Genomic DNA, 19,077 nt, shown 5'->3' with positions numbered 1-19,077 from the left:
GGTTTAAATGTGCATGGTTGAGTTTGGGGATATCAATTTTTTGCTAGGAAATCGTCCATTTCTTCAGGGTTCTCGAATTGTGGGTGTAAAGGTTTGCAAAATAGTCCCTTATGGTGTTGTGAAGTTTGATTGTTTCTGAGGTGATGTTACCTGTTTCATCTCTGATCTTCTTTATTTGGATGTGCTGCCTTTGTGTTTTGGTCAGGTTGGCTAGGGATTTGTCTACCTTTTTAATTTGTTCAAAGAACCAACTCTTTGTTTTGTTGATTCTTGTGATGTTTCTTTTTTGACTCGAAATCATTGAATTCTGATTTGACTTTAATTATTTGCTTCTGTCTGCTGCCTTGGGGTTTGGCTTCTTGTTCTCCTTTGAGGTGCTTAAGGTGCTTCCGTAAGTTGTTGAATTGCTGTTTCTCCAGTTTTTTGGTGTAGGCCCTCAGTGATGTAAATTTTCCTGTGAGTACGGCCTTCACTGTGTCCCAAACAGCTGGTCCTTTCTGTGCTCCTCTTGGTTTATTTCCATAAACATTTCAATTTCTGTTTTAATTTCTTCAATGACCCACTGATGGTTCAGAATTTTGTTGTGTAGTCTCCATGAATTATAGGATTTTCTGTGGTGGCTGTTGGAGTTAAGCTCTAATTTTCTTCCATTGTGGTCTCAGAGAATGCTGGGAATGATTTCAATACTTGTGAATTTGTACAGATTTTCTTTGTGCCCTAAGATTTGATGTATTTTGGAGAATATTCCATGTGCTGCTGAAAAGAATGTGTATTCTGGTGTTGCTGGATGGAATCCTCTGTAGTTGTCGCTTATGTCTAGTTGGTCTGTGGAGTTGTTTAGTTCTGAGGTTACTTTGCTCTGTTTTTGGCATGATAATCGGTTCAGACATGACAGTGGAGAGTTAAAGTCTGCAACTATCAATGTCATTGGGTCTGTGAGTGTTTCTAGAGTCAGTAGTGTTTGTTGGATGACGTTGGGGGCTCCTGTATTTGGGGTGTAGACATTTAGGATGGTTATATCCTCCTGTAGTCAAGATCCCTTTATTAGTATGTAGTAACCTTCTTTGTCTCTTCTAACCATTTTTAATTTGTAGTCGATTTTATCTGATACTAGGATTGAAACTCCAGCCTACTTGTGGAGGCCATTTGCTTGGTAGATTTTATTGTAGCCTTGGACATTTAGAAGATGCTTGCTTCTGCTGGATAGATGTTTGTCTTGGAGGCAGTAGAAAGATGTTTCGTGATTTTTGATGCAACTTATGAGCCTACGTCATTTAATTGAAGAGTTAGAGATTGTCATTTGTATAGCTATCTTGTTACTAGCTGAGTCTTCCCAATTCTAGATCTAATATTCTAGTTTTCTATGTAGGTTTTATTTCTCTGTCTGTATTGTGATCTGGATTATTTTCCATATGTAGTACATCCTTGAGGATTTTCTGTGAAAGTGGTATGGTGAAGATATATTTCTTCAGTTTTTCCTTGCTGTGGAAGACTTTTATTTGACTTTCAGCTATGAATGAGAGTTTAGCTGGGTACAGTATTCTTGGTTGATATTTATTTTTCTTTAGGCTGTGGCATACCTCATTCCTTGCTTTCATGGTCTCTGCTGAGAAGTCTGGTGTAATTCTAATTGGTTTTCGTTTATATGTGATTATTTTCTTCTCCCTAGCAGCTTTAAGGATTCTTTCCTTGGGCAATATTGATCCTGTTTTGATCACAATATGGTGGTGGGAGGTCCTATTCAGGGCTGGTTGGTTTGGTGTTCTGAAAGCTTCTTGACTCTGGATAGGCCATTCCTTCTGGATATTTGGGGCATTTTCAGCTAATTATCTGTTAATATAATTGCCTGTTGCATTGAGTTCTTTCTCTAGGTTTTACTTGATATCTAGTAGCCTTAAATTGGTCTTCCTGATTGTATCTTGGATCTCTAGGAATGATCTCGTTTGCCAATTGGATTGGTTTTGTATTGTTTTTGTTCTTTCTCCATATATTCCATGGAATCTTCAGTCCCTGAGACTCACACCACTGCTTCATCTACTTTGCTCTGTAGGCTAGCTACTTGATTCTGAATCTCCCTTCATTCTAACTGGTCTTTCTTGATGGCTTCCATATCTTTGCTGTAATTTTCTCTTAGGTCCTGTATGGACTTCTTTACTTCATTTATTTGGTTCTGATTGCTGTCTCTCAAATCTTTTAGCTGGGTAGCTCTCTTTTCATTGGGCTCTTGAAGTTCATTTATCTTGCTGTTTGTTGAGGCCATAAAATCCTCTATTAATTTTTGGTTTGCCTCCACACACTGTAGAATAGGTATCTGAAGGGATTCAAACTTTTCATTGAACATCTTTATCAGTAGACTTTCTAGGGAATTTTGAAGGTCCTCTTGTAGGTCTTTGACTGACAGCTCTGCTTCCTGCTTGTTTTGAGTGGGAGATGATATTCCCTTGTTTGCCATCTTTCCAGGGCTTCTTCGGCCCATTTGGATTGGAAATGCCAATCTACAAGCACCTGTGAGCACCATTTAAGACCCAAAGCAGAACTTACCAAGCATTGTTGTATAAATTTTAGAAGTTCACAATTATATACAGCTCCCTCCCCTATCTTTTTCATATATACAAGCAAATTTTGTGTCCCCAAACAATCCAATATCAATACAACAACCTACCTTGAGCCCTATATTCAGTAGTTACTTATTTACGGTTTTAACCATCAGGGCAATTTTTGTTCTTATATGTAGTTCTACTTGGACTGGTGGGATTTCTTTATGAACCCCTTTGACTCACTGAGATTGAACAGGGATACCCTCCATCTGATAACCTGGTCCATGGAGTGGAAAGGTGGAGAAGAGTAGAATCAGTAGAAAGAAAGAGGTTAAAATGATAAAACAATGGAGACTCAACCGACAAGAGTAAAGGTGTTACTCAAGGGAAAGTAATTTTAAAGATACAAAGTGTAAAAAGGAAAACAAAGAAAAATATAGGAAAAGAAACACACAAAAGAGGGACAAGGTAACAAACAATACAAGAAATATATCCAATGCCTAACGTATGAAATTGTAACCTCTCTGTACATCTGTTTTATAATAAAAACTAAAAAAAAAAATGTATATACCCAAAAAATAAAAATAAAAAACATTACCATAACCCCCCCCCCAATAAAACAGACAAATAAAAAACAGAAAATATAAAAAGTAGAATAGTTTAAATCAAGGTTTATAAATGGAGTCTTCCTTGTTTAGGCGGCATCTTTCCACTGTGTTTTCCTGGGACGGTCTAGAGTCTATTTTCCTGCTGCTTGGCTGGTTTGATTTGCTTTCAGTTTTCAGGGGTTGGATCTACTCTGACCCTCCTCCCCTGTTAATTAAGTCCTGGGGCTCTGTGGTTTTCACAGCTTGCGGGTAGGACTTGGGAGTCCTCTGTAGTTTGGGGACACTGAACAATCTGGGGAACCGTGGCTCCTCCCATCTGCTGTGGGGCTGCTGCCTTTAAAGCCTGGCTGGGAATAGGCTGTGAACTCAGCAGGGCAGGGCTCTCCCAACCTGGTTTACCTGGCTGAGAGCCATTTGACCTGAGAGAGTTCCCTCCCTCCTGGGCAAGGTGACCTTGTCCCTGGGTGGAGCTGTCTGTGGAAATCAGCTCTGTTGGCTAGTGGGAGTTGGGCTTCATCTGTAAAGGGGCTGTTTATCTGTCCCAGGAACAGTTTTCTCTACCATCTGATTGTTTAGAGTTGCTGGTAGCTGCTCACCCCTTGCGGTTGGATTTGACATTTTGCGGCTGCTGGAGAGTCAGCAGCTGCAGCATCAGTGGGGCAGGACATGAAGGGGCAGGGCGAAGTGTGGATAGGCACCTCTGGCTGATTTTCCTTAAGTCTGTGAGCCTTGGCCTTGGAAGGAGCCTCCTACCTGAGGGAATCGGGGGGTAACTTTCTCCTGGGCAGAGCTGGCTCTCACCACTCAGTCACTCTTGCCTTTTTCAAAGATGGCCCCTTTGTCCTCTCTTTCGCCTGGCACACTTGAGTTCTAGTCTAGGCCGACCTGGTCAGTGCCAGAGTCTGAGATGGCGCTTTGATCTGGCCGTGAGGGAAAGGCTACCTTCCAGATGCTGCTGTGGGCCGAGTGGGAATATCTTTCTTGGGGTACTCATGCTTTTTCTGCGATTTCGGCCCTTCCATGCTCAGCCTGTGATCCGTGTGTGTCTGCCACCATATGGAGGATTTCTTCCTGGTTGCCACTGTGTGCTTTAGGTGTATGGAGTGCTAGGGCCTGTGCCGGCACTAGCACCAGCAGGTTGGCGGGACACTTTCCCTGAGCTCAAAGCTGTGTTTTCAGGCAAGGAAAGTTGATTTTTCCTTTCTAGCCAGAATACGTATACTGTTCTAACTTCCTTGACCTGTGTTCCTAGGAGTACCAGTTTCTCTGGAGCAGTCATGTCAAACTGGGATGTCAGAGGGAGCTTAGCTAGGCCTCTGCTGCTCTTTGGCTGTCTTCCCAGAAATCCTGCTTCATTTCTTGTCTTTTCCTTTCTTTTCTTTTCCTTTGAGGGGAAAAAGGATGGAGGTCCTGGGGCTTGAACTCAGGGCTTGGGTGGTGTCCATGAGCTTTCTTGCTCTAGGCTAGCAATTTACCTGTGAGCTCCAGCTCTCACTTCCTGCTCTTTGGTGGTTTAATTTCAGAGTAGAATCTCAGGACTTTCCTGCCTGGTCTTGCTTGACCCTCAGATCTCAGCCTGAGTAGCTTGGAGTCCATGTGTGAGCAGTAGTGACAGACTTTTCCCCTTTGGATGGTGGTACATTTGGTTTAGACATCTGGCTTCCCACCTCTAGAGAAGTTGGGCACTAGTGGCTCACACCTGTAATTATGGTTTTTCAGGAGGCTGAGATCTGACGATCAGGTTTGAAGCCACACCCTACAGAAAAGACTTTGAGACTTATCTCCAATGAATCCCTCAAGGACAAAATGGCATGTGTGGCTCCACTGAGCCTTGAGAGAGGAAGCAAAGGGACCCCCCCCCCAAGTCTTGAGTTCAAGTCCAAGTCCAATTCAAGCACAAAAAGAAAGAACATATGAAAAAGGTTGCTGGGCTGGGGATATGGCCTAGTGGCAAGAGTGCCTTCCTCATATACATGAGGCCCTGGGTTTGATTCCCTGCACCACATATACAGAAAATGGCCAGAAGTGGCGCTGTGGCTCAAGTGGCAGAGTGCTAGCCTTGAGCAAAAAGAAGCCAGGGAAAGTGCTCAGGCCCTGAGTCCAAGCCCCAGGACTGGCCAAGAAAAAAAAAAAAGAAAGAAAGAAAAAGGTTGCTAAACCTCCACAAAAGGGAAAAATAAAAGGGAAGCAAAAGGAAGCTCCTGGGCAGATAAGGCAGCGGATTGGGGGGTGAGGAACTCAACTGCCCCATAGAATCAATGGAGATTCTTTTCTTGTGATTGCATCACGCCTCCTGGCCTCATTTCTTTAATGTGGGGATGGGGTGGGGATTATCCTAAAATTTAGAGGCTTAGGGAAGATGTCCATTTACCCCCTCACTCTACACACACCCCACACTCTGCTGGGCCACTTGTCAGGGCCCTGTGATGTGGTTGCAGCTTTAATTACCTGGGCATTCACGGAGCCAACATGGCTCAATGCTCCATCTGTGGCTCGCAGCTATGCCAGCTGTATGCTGTGGATTCAGTGGGCCTCTTTGCTGGAGTAGGTACACTCACCCTTTTTGTGTGGCTTGAGCTTTTCACAGTGTGCTAGCTGAGTTCCAAGAGTCTCCAGAGAAGCATCTTGGAAGCTCGCAATCCCAGTATTTCCAGTTCTTAAAGTGAGCTTGGGTTTTGTTGTAAGAAAAGAAAAAGAGCAGAAAGGGCAAACTCCACTAACCAAGAGTAGTAAAGCCTAGGAAGGGCAACCAAGTCTCCTTCAGCCACACATATGAGGTGGCCTTGGTCTAGAGCTCTCCTTTCCAAAACTGCTTGTACATCCAGAACGAGGGGAGATTATGGTGTAGGCATCTGCTGCCAAGACAATTCTAAGAGGTGCCTATTGGGTGGGGGTGAGGTGGAAGGTGATGCTTTCAGTTCAAGTCATTTTCCTTAAAAGTGACAAGTACTGTGTTTAAAAATTTTCTTTATTCAAAGAAACAGCAATCCTCTGGGTACTTATAAGGTAAATATTTACTACTTAGAAGTAGAGTTGAGGAGAGCCAGGGTACTATGCTGACATTCGCATTTCAAAAATGTGGCCTCAGGCCATTCAGAAAGGCACCCCTGAAAGTTAGCCAAACTTTTGCCTCTCAACTGGGAAAAAGAAGAGCAATTTCAAATTAATTTAAAAGAAATACTTCAAGGAAGTTAAGAAGAAAACTGAGATGGGGGAGAGGGAAAGTTTTTAGTGTACCTGGCAAAATGTATTTAACCTCTGTTTTAGTTTGGAATTTTCCCTTTAGAGCTAGCAATTAGACAGCATAAATACAAAACATTGTGAAAGTTTCCTCTGGTGTGAAAACTTGATGATTGAAGCTTATGGTATGAACTGACAACAAATTAACAAGGAAAAAGCCTGCAGAAAGGCACTGGGAAAGTATAAATCGGGAAGACAGAGGCTGACTCAGTGACTCAGACCTGTCCCTAGCTACTTAGGAGGCTGAGATCTGAGGACTGTGGTTCAAAGCCAGAAGTGGGGCTTTGGCTCAGATTGCAGAATGCTAGCTTTGAGTGCAAAATATCAAGGAGAGCACCCAGGGCCAGAGTTCAAGACCCAGAAGTAGCACGCATGCGTGTGAGTGTGCATGTGCACCTGTGTACAAACACACACACACACACACACACACACACACACACACACACCTGAAAGACAGGCAGGATTCTGAGTCATATACAGAACTAAAGAAAGGGAAAGGACTGAGAATATCTGGGAGAAAGGAGAGGCTCTGGACTGTTGGGGGAAGAAGTTCACAGTGAGCATGGGGTATGGCATTTCATTGGAGCACTTATGTAGTAAAATATTACAATTACTGCTTTTTGTACTTTTTCAATGTAGTTTTTGTTTCCTGCTTATGGAGGGAATGACAGTGAATATATTAAACCTAAAGTAACATAGCCAGAACAGTAAAAGTTTGGTGTCAGAAGTCTACATAGTCTCTGCTATCAAACAACTTCATGCATTCCCTTCATAATAATTTCATTTTTCTGTAACATACCTTAATCATCAGTTTCATGATTTGTACTTTTAAGCAATTGTATAACCTAAAAGACTCTGGCTCATCATTTGCCTTCAATCTTCCCTTTTGAGCTATTTAGACTTACCTCCGGTTCTCTTTTTTTAATATTATTAATGTGTCTGCCTCACGACTGCCATTGAATACCTCTAGAGACTGTTGTGTTGCAGTTCCTATCTCTACATCCACACGTGTGGTTCCAGTTCATCACTTTTATCTCCTCGCTTGCTGAAATGACCTCTTCTTAATTTCCTGGACTTCTTTGTGCATCGCGAGTGTTTATCACGTCATTGAGAATATTTGATCCTGGTGATTTGCTGTCTCTGATTACTCAGCCCAATGTGTGGGCTTCCATGAGGATTGCTTTCATCAAAACTCTGATATCTGTGAAGGAGCCATTCTCTTCCACACTTTGCAGTTGTTGAGAACGGATCATCGACTCTTACAGTGTAGTCACTCTGGAAACTAGATTGGGCTTCCTGAGGAGTTGCTTGAGTGCCTTGTTTGCAAACCATTTTTGTCATGCCTGCCTGGATTCCTCACTGAGTTTACTCACCAAATGTCCTGTTCCATTGTCTTGTCAGCACCAAACAACAAACAATTCCTTCACTCTGTAATCTCAGCAGCAGCATTTCTCCCCATGAAGAGCTCCCCTGGTGACTAAGTCTTGGCTTCTTGTAGAGGCTACGAGGTGTAGGTTCTCCTATCCAACTCCCTGGCCCTCAGGATGGTGGCTGTTTCCCTGAAAAGACTGGGCCTGAACACTCCTACGCTGCTGTTTGGATTGCAATTGTTATTTGTTTTTATGATACCTTCAGCCTGGATCGCAAGAATTTCGAGGCTGTGTTAGGGCAGTGGCCTGTTCAGTGAAACTGAAACGCACAATAGTTTTGTGCAGCATGGACCGGCCTTCGTTTCATCAAATTTGAGAGCGGTGGCAGCATTTCCAACCTGTACAAAAGTCCACCATCATCCCATAAAGTTCGTATTCCACACCAAATAACAGAGGGTCTCATAAACACTAGAAATGAACAAATTAAACAATGACTAGACAACAGTAGAAGCAGAATTTTAAGGTCATATCCATATTCAAGGAGGTTATTCTCATAAGTCCTAGTATTGGCATGTGTACATGTATGCACACACATAGGCTTGCCTGAACACACACACACACAGACACACACACACACACAAATGACCTGAGTTGCACTAATGTCACCTTCCCAAGGGCTCCACAAGGTCCAAGTTCTTCCAGGTCTATGATTTGACAATGTCCTGATGTTGGCCCAGCTAGCAGGGAAGCACAACTACTTGCATATCCTAGAATAAAGAATGGCCCTCCTCTCCTGGGGAAGGTCATGCATCCATCCAACTGAGAATAGCTGCAGAAGCAATGGAAAGAATGGATACAGAGCAGTTAGGGAGAAAAGTCAGGCAGATCACTCCTGAAAATCAATGGGATGATAAATGCTACAGCTCTCTCACCCTCATCTCCAGGAATCTGCATTGGAAGAAAGCTTCAAATCATCTTCTCTCCCTTCTTGGCTCCCTCCGTCCTGTCAGTACTAGGGTTTGAAGTCAGGGCCTTGACCTTGCCAGGCTGGTAGTCTACCATTAAGCTATGTCTCCAGCCTTTGAGATCCCAAGTAATTCTTTATGGCCTGTCCCTGATGGCCTTTGGGAAACTCTGGTCTAGAGCCCACCACTTTACTCTGGCATATTATTATGTGATAATAAAGCTGTTGTTATGTTGCTAAAAAGAAGTTATTATCCACCTAATACCTTCCTCCTCCCAACCAGCACATATTTTACTTTCTACTATTCATTCATATAATCTATGACTGACCAAGAATCTCACACGCCCACACATTCAAATCGCCCATGGTCACCAGTGCCAAGGATGCAGTCTATGAAGACACCAGGCTTCTCGACCTACCATGATGCTTCTGTAAATCAGTCCTGTGGCCTTCATGCACCCTCTCCCTTCCCCCGATGATACAAGCTTCCCCGCCTGCTTGTGGTACCGAGGCATGGAGGAGCAGTCACTGCTCACCCCTGACGCACGGCTCTGGTTGTTGCCTGTGGGGGCCTCAGGTATGATGGAGGCTGAGGGTAAGGCTTGGCTAGTAGAGTCCAAGGTGATCCTGGAAATCCCTGGAGATGCTTGGGAGGCTGGCCCCTGACCTGTGGGGAAGCCAGGACACTAAAGCTCACCCCAATGTCAGAGCCAGGTGTACGGGCTTCCAGGGACTATATGCCGAAGCTGTGCTTTTCTGGGCTCCTTGTATGGACAACAGGAGAGAAAGGATCCTAGTTAATAACCAGTTCCTCTCCCACTAATCCACCTGAGTGAGAGATTACAGAGATATGAAAGAGAAGGCAACTTAGGCCCAGATAATTGTGGTCCTTCAGTGTAGGAGCAGGGCTGCTCAGCAAGGAGGCCTCAGCATCAGCCTTCCTGAGTTCTGAATCTCAGCTTAGTATCTTCCCTGGTTTCTGCCCACGAAGACCCAGGTACTTCTGCACGTTAGCCATCCCTAAGAGTTTCTGGGTTTGGAGGCTTTTACTCTTTACCTGACAGGTTGTAGGTAAGGCCATGGTTGGATATGAGATGAACACGAGGCATGTTTAAGTCGCTCCTAGGGTCTCCCTGAAATTCAGAGTTTTTGCCCCCTTCCTCCCAGCAGGCCCTACGTAGTATCACAATGAGCCACGTACAGACCTCAGGACCCCATCCTTGTGACAGCTTAATCTCACTGCCCCAGTGCCTCGCAATGCACCTGGCATCCCAGCTGAGCCTTCTCTGTACACTGACCCAGGCCCCAAAACCCCCTTCTGCTACTATATTGTCATAGATGCAGTTCATCGGTAGCTGCTTCAGCTGCTCAACGCTAGTACATTCCTGGCCAGGGTGAGCACAAGGGTAGTGACAGGGCCATGCTCTGATGGCCAGGCAGGACCCAGGCTTGGACCACAGCTGGGGCTGTAGACAGCCAGGTTCCTTTAACATTTTCATGCCTTGGGGTGGGCAGTAACTCATACCTGTAATCCTAATTAATGAGAAGCCTGAGATCTGAGGGTCAGTGTTAGAACCCCATCTAGACAGACAAATCTTTGAGAGTCTTATGTTCAATAAATTATAAAAGCTGGGAGTGGTACTGTGCGCAAGGTGTTAAAGCACAGGCCTTGAGGGAAAAGGTAAGGAACCCCACCAGAACCCTGAGTTCTATCTCTAGAGCTGACCAAAAAATTTTTAAAAGTGGTTGCCAAACTCATTGAATATCTTTCCTGATGTCTCCAGCAGCAACCATATCAAGCTCTGCCCAGTATTATATTGGGATGATTGAAGGTGCCCAGGTAAAGTCGCCATCCCAGGTGCATAGAGGCAGAATTTCCTCTCAAGGCCCTGGGCCTTGCTCATCAGCTACCCAATCCTACAAGTTATATGCAAGGGCATGGTTACCTACCTGGAAACATTCCTAACATACCTAATGGTGATTAATTCTGCCAATCAGGACCCCTTGGATGTGAGTAGCCAGAGCAAAGGTGGAGGCCTGAGACTTGAGGAGAAAGACCCCTGTGAGCCCTGAGCTCTAGCACTCCTGAGAGTCTGCAGGCCATCCTGTGAGCTATTCACTGCCCCCATATTACCAGGTGAGAGCCAGAGTTGCCTGGCCACTAAGCTGCAGGCAGCCTAGCCTGTGCTAGCCTAGCCTGGGTGTAGAGTGGGGAGAAATTTAAGCCAGGTTTGCATGAGATAAGCGACCCATGGTCCAAGGGAGGCCTTTTCCCCAGAAGCCTCAATCTCATATCACCAGAGGCGTTAGACAAGATGTCTCTGAACCTCACCCTGGGTGCCTAGTCCTACTCTAAAAGATGGTCACAGTGCTATGTATGTATGTACCATCCCCTGGGATAGAGTGTGCCCCGGCCCAGAGGTAAGAAGCTAGGGAAGGGACACTTTCTGACTATATTGCTGTCTACCTTCTAGAAAAGAGCAAATTTCATGAAGTTGATGGTGAGTGGCAGCGGCCTAGACAGTGTGGGCAGGGAACCACAGGGTACTCATATTTGAAAATATTTCCAATGTGAAAAATTATTATAACAAACAAATAGAGCTTGGAACAAAGATTATGTGAACTCTAAAGTCTGACATGCAACATGAAGGACTTAAATGTTTGAAAGAGTAGGCAAACATTTAAAATACTGTCAGTGTAAAAGATTTTTGTAACAAAATTCCAGAGTTAATACTGAAGGCAATGTATAATGCAAAGTTTATTTTCCAACAAAATATTTACTACAGAACTGTATGGACTTAGTGAGTTATTGCCAATGCAAATAAAAATGGTAACAAATATCAAGAGTTTAGAATGAGGGCTTGAGCAATCTTGTTTGGTTTGATATCCAACACAAATGGATACCTGCATTATAGCATGGTAGACAAATTTTGAAAATATTGTAAATACAAGAGAATATTGCAATGAAAATCTACTCAGGTCTCACTTCCAAATGAGATCAGTACAGGTTTCCTGGTATATATTGGGTGGGCTCAACTATAGCTGGGTTGGCTAATCAGGTAATATGGGGGGGGGGAGGGGGGATGGGAAGAGCATTGCTTTCTCAGGAACACCATAGCATGGTTACCAGAGCATATAAGTCAAAGCAGCACTCCAAAATTTATAGCCAATATTGTGGCCTTCATATGGCACCTCTTTCCACATTCAATGTGCCAAGCCTAGGGCACTGTAGATCGTTCCACATGGCACCGCCAACAGGTCTCCACACATACCTTTCAGTCAATCTGAAAAGGGCCAGCACACGTGAGTATCACCCAGTGCCTCGGGACACGGCTGGCACAATGAAAACCGAGAGAGACAGAAGTTGTCTGGACAGCAGCAGGTGCTTGAGTAAAGAAGAGCAACTGGAAGCAGCTCATCTCAACCTGCCTGAAGGTCTTCTGTCCTTGAGAAAATGTCTCTCCCTAGTACTGTCTGGATGTCCTGAGTCATCAAGTAACCTATAGGTTCTGAACTGGTACAGAGGAGTGCAGATGAACACTTGACTACTGTGCAGGAGGAAATTCAGGAGGAGCTGCACCTACTGGGAAAAAGCAAGATTCATTGTCATTGCCAGGGGTAAAGGCAACAGGCAATCGATGATCACAAAGCAGCAAAATACATGAGTATTTTATCACTGAATAAGAGAGATGAAGAGAACCACTTCTTCAAGTCAATCAGCAGATAAAGCTTAGAAATGCTTGACTTGTCCCACACCATGAAATGCTCATCAGACTCACGGCCCAGCAAAGCTTCCCTAATTTCCAGCTTCTTAGAAAATGTAAAGGCCCCCGTAATCGAATTCTGCACTACACAGAAAGTCAGAAGTGCAAGTGACCACTATGTGCAGATGCATGTTAGCTCTCTAGCCCTACCTGGGTGATGGCTGAAGTAAAGGTATCCAGCATCTTCTGTCTTGTAATCTCCTTTGCCTTCTCGTGGTGCCCATGTCCTTCAGGATGGACAGATCTCAAGACCTCAGAATGAGTCCCATGTATGGAATCCATCTGACTTCCAACAACCAAAAGAATGACTCTGTAAGAAGAATGTGTAAACCTTTAAAATATTGTCATTGTAAAAAATCTTGTAAAAAATTATCTAGAGTGCAGAAGGAGATGTGAAGTATAAAATCTAGCTTCCAAGATGAAGGAATTCTACAGAATAGTAAGCAACCGTTTAAGGTGCTCTCCATGCCGAAGAATATTGTAACAAATTAGTAGAGTTACGAAGGATGGAGCTAAGGAAACTAAAGAACAATTTCAAACAAAAATGATTTACTTATAAACCAGAGACCTGTATGTAAAGATTTAAAATACTGGTAGTTCCAACCCATATCATCATAAATATGTCGAGTTGAGAAGAAATGGAAGGCAAGAGTACAACAGAAATTTTTAACATATAATCACTACAAAAATGGCTGTAAATGATAAAATATCGTCAATGCAAAGAATGTAACAAATATCTGGAGTTGAGTACAAGAGCATGGGACATCTAGGAAGGTCTGATTTTCAACCCAAGAAAGTTACTTCTAATTATAGCATGATATGAAAACTTTGAAAATACTCTAAATCCAGAAAATTGTCCTAAGAAATATCTTCTATCTAGAGAGGGAAGGAGACATGAAACCTAAGGTCTGACTTCCATAGGTGGTCAGTCCAGGTCTCCTGATGCACACTGAGGGTGCTCGCCTATAGTTGGGTTTGGTAAGCAGGTTAGGGACTGAAGAGGCCTATGCTTTTTCAGAGACATCACATCTGGGATACCAGCCCATGAATGTTAAAATATCATACTAATGTGCAGGAACCAGCATTGTGGCTTTCATCTGGCACCACTGTGCTCATCGATGACCCAGGCCTAGGTGTCTGGAGACAGTTCAATCTGTCTTTGCCAAAAAGACTCCACATACCATTCAGGTCCTCTGCACAAGAGCCGCACATTGGAGCATCACACAGTGCCGCAGGACCAGGCTTGGACTATCCAAACCCGGAGAAGCAGGTTTGCTTCAAAAGGAGCTGGGGGCTGTGTAAAGAGGAGCAATAGGAAGCAGCCCATGGGATTCTGCCTGCTTCAGAAGCCCCTGTCCTTCAGGGAGGGTCTTTCCCTGGTTCTGTCAGGAGGTCTTGAGTCACCAATTTGAAATGATAGAGAAGGCTGGAGATGAACACTCCGAATGCTGTGCAGGAGAAAGTGGAGCAGCACCTATCAGGATAAAGCAAGATTCAGGGTCATTAGTAGTGAGTGGAAAGACACAAGACGGGATCTTTGAGGATAATGCAGGAAGACTGAATAAAGGGGATCCTTAAAGAGGCAGAGGAAGAACACCACTTCTTTTCTTTTCTTTTTTCTTTTTACTTTGGTATTATAATGCTTTCATTACCAGAATGTATCCAAAACTGATGTTTTTATAAATCTGCAATATTTCAGCAGATTCCTAGTTTCACAATATTTAAGAATAAGTGAGATTGTGTTGCAGTATTTCAGTACAGAATAAAATCTTTAGCTTTCACGGTTCAGATCAAATGAGAAGCGACATGTCCACTTCAGCCTGAGCTTCACATAGGCACAAAAGAGCACGAAGAATGAATTCACCCCAAGCACACTGTCAGAGCAGTCCAAGGACCTCACTAGACTCCCCAAAAAGTAGGCTTCAAAAATGAAAGAACTGACCAAGTTCACGTGGGTTCATTTAACTCAAAAAATCAAAGTAAATAGTCATTTCCCAGTCTTTATCGTGAGACTCACGCCAAGGTCTACCAAGACTATGGAAAGTAAGTCATCATGGCATTTGAGAAGAAACACACCTCTGGGGACGGATCACCCCAACATGCTTTGTTAGAGACAGTATGTTAGAAAAACAGCAATCACCAGGGCTCAGTGCTGCCTTCACATTCCCAAAGTGTCATGAATTGATCGCTTAGATTGACGATACAGAGACATTCACTTCTTAAAGTAATTGTGAGCAAGTAAATTTAGGAATACTTCTTTTGTCCCAACCCATGAAATATGCACATCAGAAACCCAACCTCCAGCAGAGCTTCCCCACCGTATAGCTCCACAGACGATGGGAGGAGCCACTCACCATATTCTGAGCTACACAAAAACATAGGAGAGCCAATGAACAACATGGACTGTTGCTGCTGTAATTCTCCTGCCTCACCTGGATTTCTGATGATGCAGGGAATCGGCTTCTGTCCTGAGATCTGTGAGTTCTCGAGGTGCCTACTTCCTCCAGAAGTGACAGGCACAGGCTGCTAACTCTATCTCAGCCAGCTGAAGCCAGAGGTCCAGGTTCGGTTTGCTTTGTGCAGCTCCAGAGTGTGCGAGGCTCTTCCTGGTAGGTTTTGGGGTCAGATGAGGGATGTTTGTTTGGGAGAAGGGAATGGGAAGGGGTGGGGATTACTTTTTGCTAGTGTACTGCCATTGGGCCTCCCGTCCCTGTGGAGCCACACCAATGGCAAGACATGGGGCTGCGAACCCCGAAGGCCCAAATCTCCTGAAGTCTTGGGTGGGCTTGCAGAAGCTCCAACAGAGAGACTGCTGGCAACCATAGGTAAATGGGATGGAGACTGGGACACTGAATGCTCCAGAAGAGGAGCTGGTGCCTGGGGCAGCCACACTGAATCCAAAGCCTCGGGTGGCAGCTGAGGCCTCCCAGAAACCCGAGAGCAAAGGGACCTGAGAGAAGCTGGAAAGCCTGGAGCCCACAGTGCTGGTGTCCTTGGCCTGAGAGGTGGTCCCACAGCCCGTGTTGAGGAGGCGGCCGAGGGAGGGCTGCTTGCTGGCAGGGGCCACAAAGGTGGAGGCTGGGCCCCCCTGACAGCTCAAAGTGGCCCGTGTAGAGTAGCTCAGAGCCCTCTGGCCTGTTGCTGTGGCTGGCCCAAGCTCTGCATGGGTGTGTGTGGCCTGAGCTTTTCCTAGAATCAAGGAGGAGCCAAGGCGAGCAGGAAGGACTGGCTTCTTGTCCTCAAAGGCCAGCTTGGTGCGGACTCTTGGGGGGACACGCAAGGTCGGCATGATGCGGGAGGCAGAGGGAAATTTGAAGGCAGGCCTTGCTGTGTGGTGGAAGCTTAAGCTGGCCTCTCTGGTGACAGAGGCAGGCGAGGGGCTGCGAGAGCTGGGGAAGCCAGGGGAACTAGAGCAGGTGGCTGCAACCGAACTGGGCGAAGCCTGGATTTTGGACAAAGGGCTCTTGCCATCCATACTCACAAGGGAGCTACCATCAAAGGCCAGGGGAGCCCCTACAAAGCTCCTTGGAGCTGTAAAGTAGGTGGGAATGGCCTTGCTCTGAGGAGGATTTGTGCCTGGGTCTGTGGCTGAGGGGACAGAAGCCCTAGGGGAGCTGGCAGTGTCCAATGCACAAAATCCCTGCCTCTTGATGCCTGGAGCAGCTGGCTGTGTGGAAAAGCCAGATAATGGCCCTGAGTTTGGGGACCCTATGCTGCCCATGCCAGGCTCAGTGGCTGTAGCCTGGGTGCAGCTGGAGGTAGCCATGGTGGTATGTGTGGCCCTAGGTGGCAGGAAGCTTTGGCCGTGGCCTTCAGTTGGAACTGGAACAGTGGGCCCCGGCCTGGCCGGCACATAAGCCTCAGCAGAGGTTGCACAGGAAGGCTGGCTGTGGTGGATCTGAAACTGCACCCTACGTTTGGGGCATGGGGTGGTGGCAGGGCAGCTGTGGACTTTGTTAGAGGCCTCCCCATGTGTGTCTGCTGGTATCTCGGTGTCAAGGGGCACTGCAGCTGCTGAAGACCTGGACTGACAAGGCAGCAAGTCTTCCCTGACTTTCTTGGACAACCTCTCTTCCAGCAAGGGGAAAGACACAGGCCCTGGCCTCTTGCACAGCTCAGCCATGGCCAGCGAGGAACCAAATCCACAAGAGAGGCCGTCCAGGCTGGAGCCGGGCTTGCCAGCGATGTCCCCGCTTGCCAGGGACCTCCCAGAGGAGGGGCATGGTTTCTCCTCCAAGGCCTGATGGGAGCCCCAAGCAGGGAACCCTACCTTGGGGGCCTGTGACATCAGCACTGGCGAGGACCTTGGGAGCTTCAGCGGTGGCTTTCCAGCCCCAGGACTGTCAGAGTGCTGTCTCTTGTGTTGTGGACCACAGACGGACCCTTGCTTGTCTGCAGACACCTTGGTGATTTCGTCTTGGAGGCCGTTGGCCAGTGGCTCCCCTGCCTTGGAATTTGGGACGTTCCTGGAGGGCGGAGCCTGTGGGCAGGAGCTGGTGGTCTGCTCCTGCCCAGGAGGAGGCGAAGCTGTGCCCTTCCGGAGGTGGATTCTCGGGGTCACCCCGCTGCACAGTCTCCTGCTGAGAGCCTTCATCTGACGGGTCTTCCAGCACCCAGCAGCCAGCGGGCCTAAGAGGAAATGGTGGGCCTGCTGGAGCAGATAGCGTCTTCGAGGAGTGGAGAGAAGATGCCTGGTGAAAGGGGCAAGTGGGCCTCGCGATCCCCTCTTGCTGGCTCTCAGGAGAGAGGTGGGGATCCAGGAGGAGAGCAGAGGGATGCTCTTGGAGGCCGAGGGTCGTCCACAGCCTGCAGGCGCTTGGCGCTTAGACCCCTTGTGGGCCGGGATGGCCGCAGGCAGGCAAAGGCCAGTCTTGCCCAGATGGGCACCCATGGCAATGGTTCACAGTGGTTGGGCCTCTGCGATCAGAGTCCTTGGCAATGAGAGTTCGTTTTCCCGCCAACTCGGTGAGTCGCAGGCAATGTGAATGAGCAACGTTCACTGAAGGCTCGCGCGGGAGCCACTGATGACGTGGAAGGTTCTCGTGAGTGGGCAGCACGCAGGGGCCTCGAGGCTTGGTCCTCTCCCCACGAGGCCCAGGGCCTCCACTCTCTCCAGGCCCTGCGGGATGTTCAACAAGGGTAGTGCCAGAAGTACCAGGTACCGCTCTACTCATAGCAGAATCTCATTTTTAGCCACTATTCAAAAAAATGTTTTGTGAATTTCTTGTCCCCGTTTTGAAAGATTTGACAGTAGAAAAATTCAATGTATTTCTTTTTTATGTTGTAGAAAGATTCGAAACATTTCTTATATTTATTGTTATTGTAAAGGTGATGTACAGCGAGGTTACACTTACATAAATCAGGCAATGATTACATTTCTTTTTGAACAGTGTCATCTCTACCAAATTTTCTCCCAGGTTTTCCTTCCTGACATCGCAATTCTCCACACATTGTATGCATTTCAATATTCTACAACAAAGGAAGTATTTTAAGTCCATTTGTTAGAGCAGAATTTTGTTATGAGGGCATGACTCTCTGAGGTCTTAAGTAACCCATGAATTATTGAAAAACTAGTTCCTAAAATTCCATTAAACGCTCTCAAAACCACATATACACATAACCCCCCCCCCACATACCCCACCCAAATAAGAAATAAATGAGTGGGTGTGGTGTCTTCTACATCCTGGATTGCCCAATTGAAAAGTATACTACCCCCATCTCAACCCCAAAAGGCTGGGTGCTGTGTAATCCCAGGCATATAGGAAGCAAACGCCAAAGGATGGCAGTCCAGGGTAGTCTGGGCAATACGTGAGACCCTATCTCAAAAAATGCCAGACTAAAAGTCGCAGATGGTAGATTACCTGGCTACCAAATACAAGGTCCTCAGTTCAAACCCCACTGCTGTTTTTTGTTTTGTTTTGGTTTGTTTTGGTTTGGTTTTTGCCAGTCCTGGGAACTCAGGGCCTGAGCAGTGTCCCAGGCTTCTTTTTGCTCAAGGCAAGCACTCTGCCACTTCCTGCTTTTTTTTTTTCTATATATGTGGAGCTGAGCAATGGAACCCAAGGCTTTATGAATATGAGACGAGTGCTTGACCACTAGGCCATACTCCCACCACCCTCACTACTGTTAATAGGTGAATTAATTAACGTCTATACAGTCATAAATCATGATGGGGCTCTCAAATTACAATAGAAGGTAGAAAGTGGCTTGGAAGACTTGTGTAGCAAGAGCAAATGGGCGAAAATCATGAGTGCAATGGCTGCTGGGCCCAGGTCAAAGTGGCTATAGTGCTGGGCTTCACAGAGCTGCTGCCCTGCAGGCATTCATACACCATGAGGGGGAGGATCTGCTACTCAGGACAGCTGTGGCCCTGGTTGTCTGAAAGCAGGAACTGAATCTCACTTCTCCCCAGCTCTTGCCGGGTGTGTTGCCTCAGCATACTGGTACCTACAAAGGGGAGGAGGCAGAAGGGAACAACATTGAGTGACAACACAGGAAGGGAGGAAAGCCAATGAGGAGCTCCAGGTAGAAGAAGCTCTACTGTTCCTTCACTTTCTGTGTAATTCATAATGTGTGATCACTGAAATCTGTCTA

This window comes from Perognathus longimembris, chromosome 15, assembly GCF_023159225.1.
Source record: "Perognathus longimembris pacificus isolate PPM17 chromosome 15, ASM2315922v1, whole genome shotgun sequence".
In the NCBI taxonomy this organism is placed as follows: Eukaryota; Metazoa; Chordata; class Mammalia; order Rodentia; family Heteromyidae; genus Perognathus; species Perognathus longimembris.
This window is presented reverse-complemented; position numbering follows the sequence as displayed.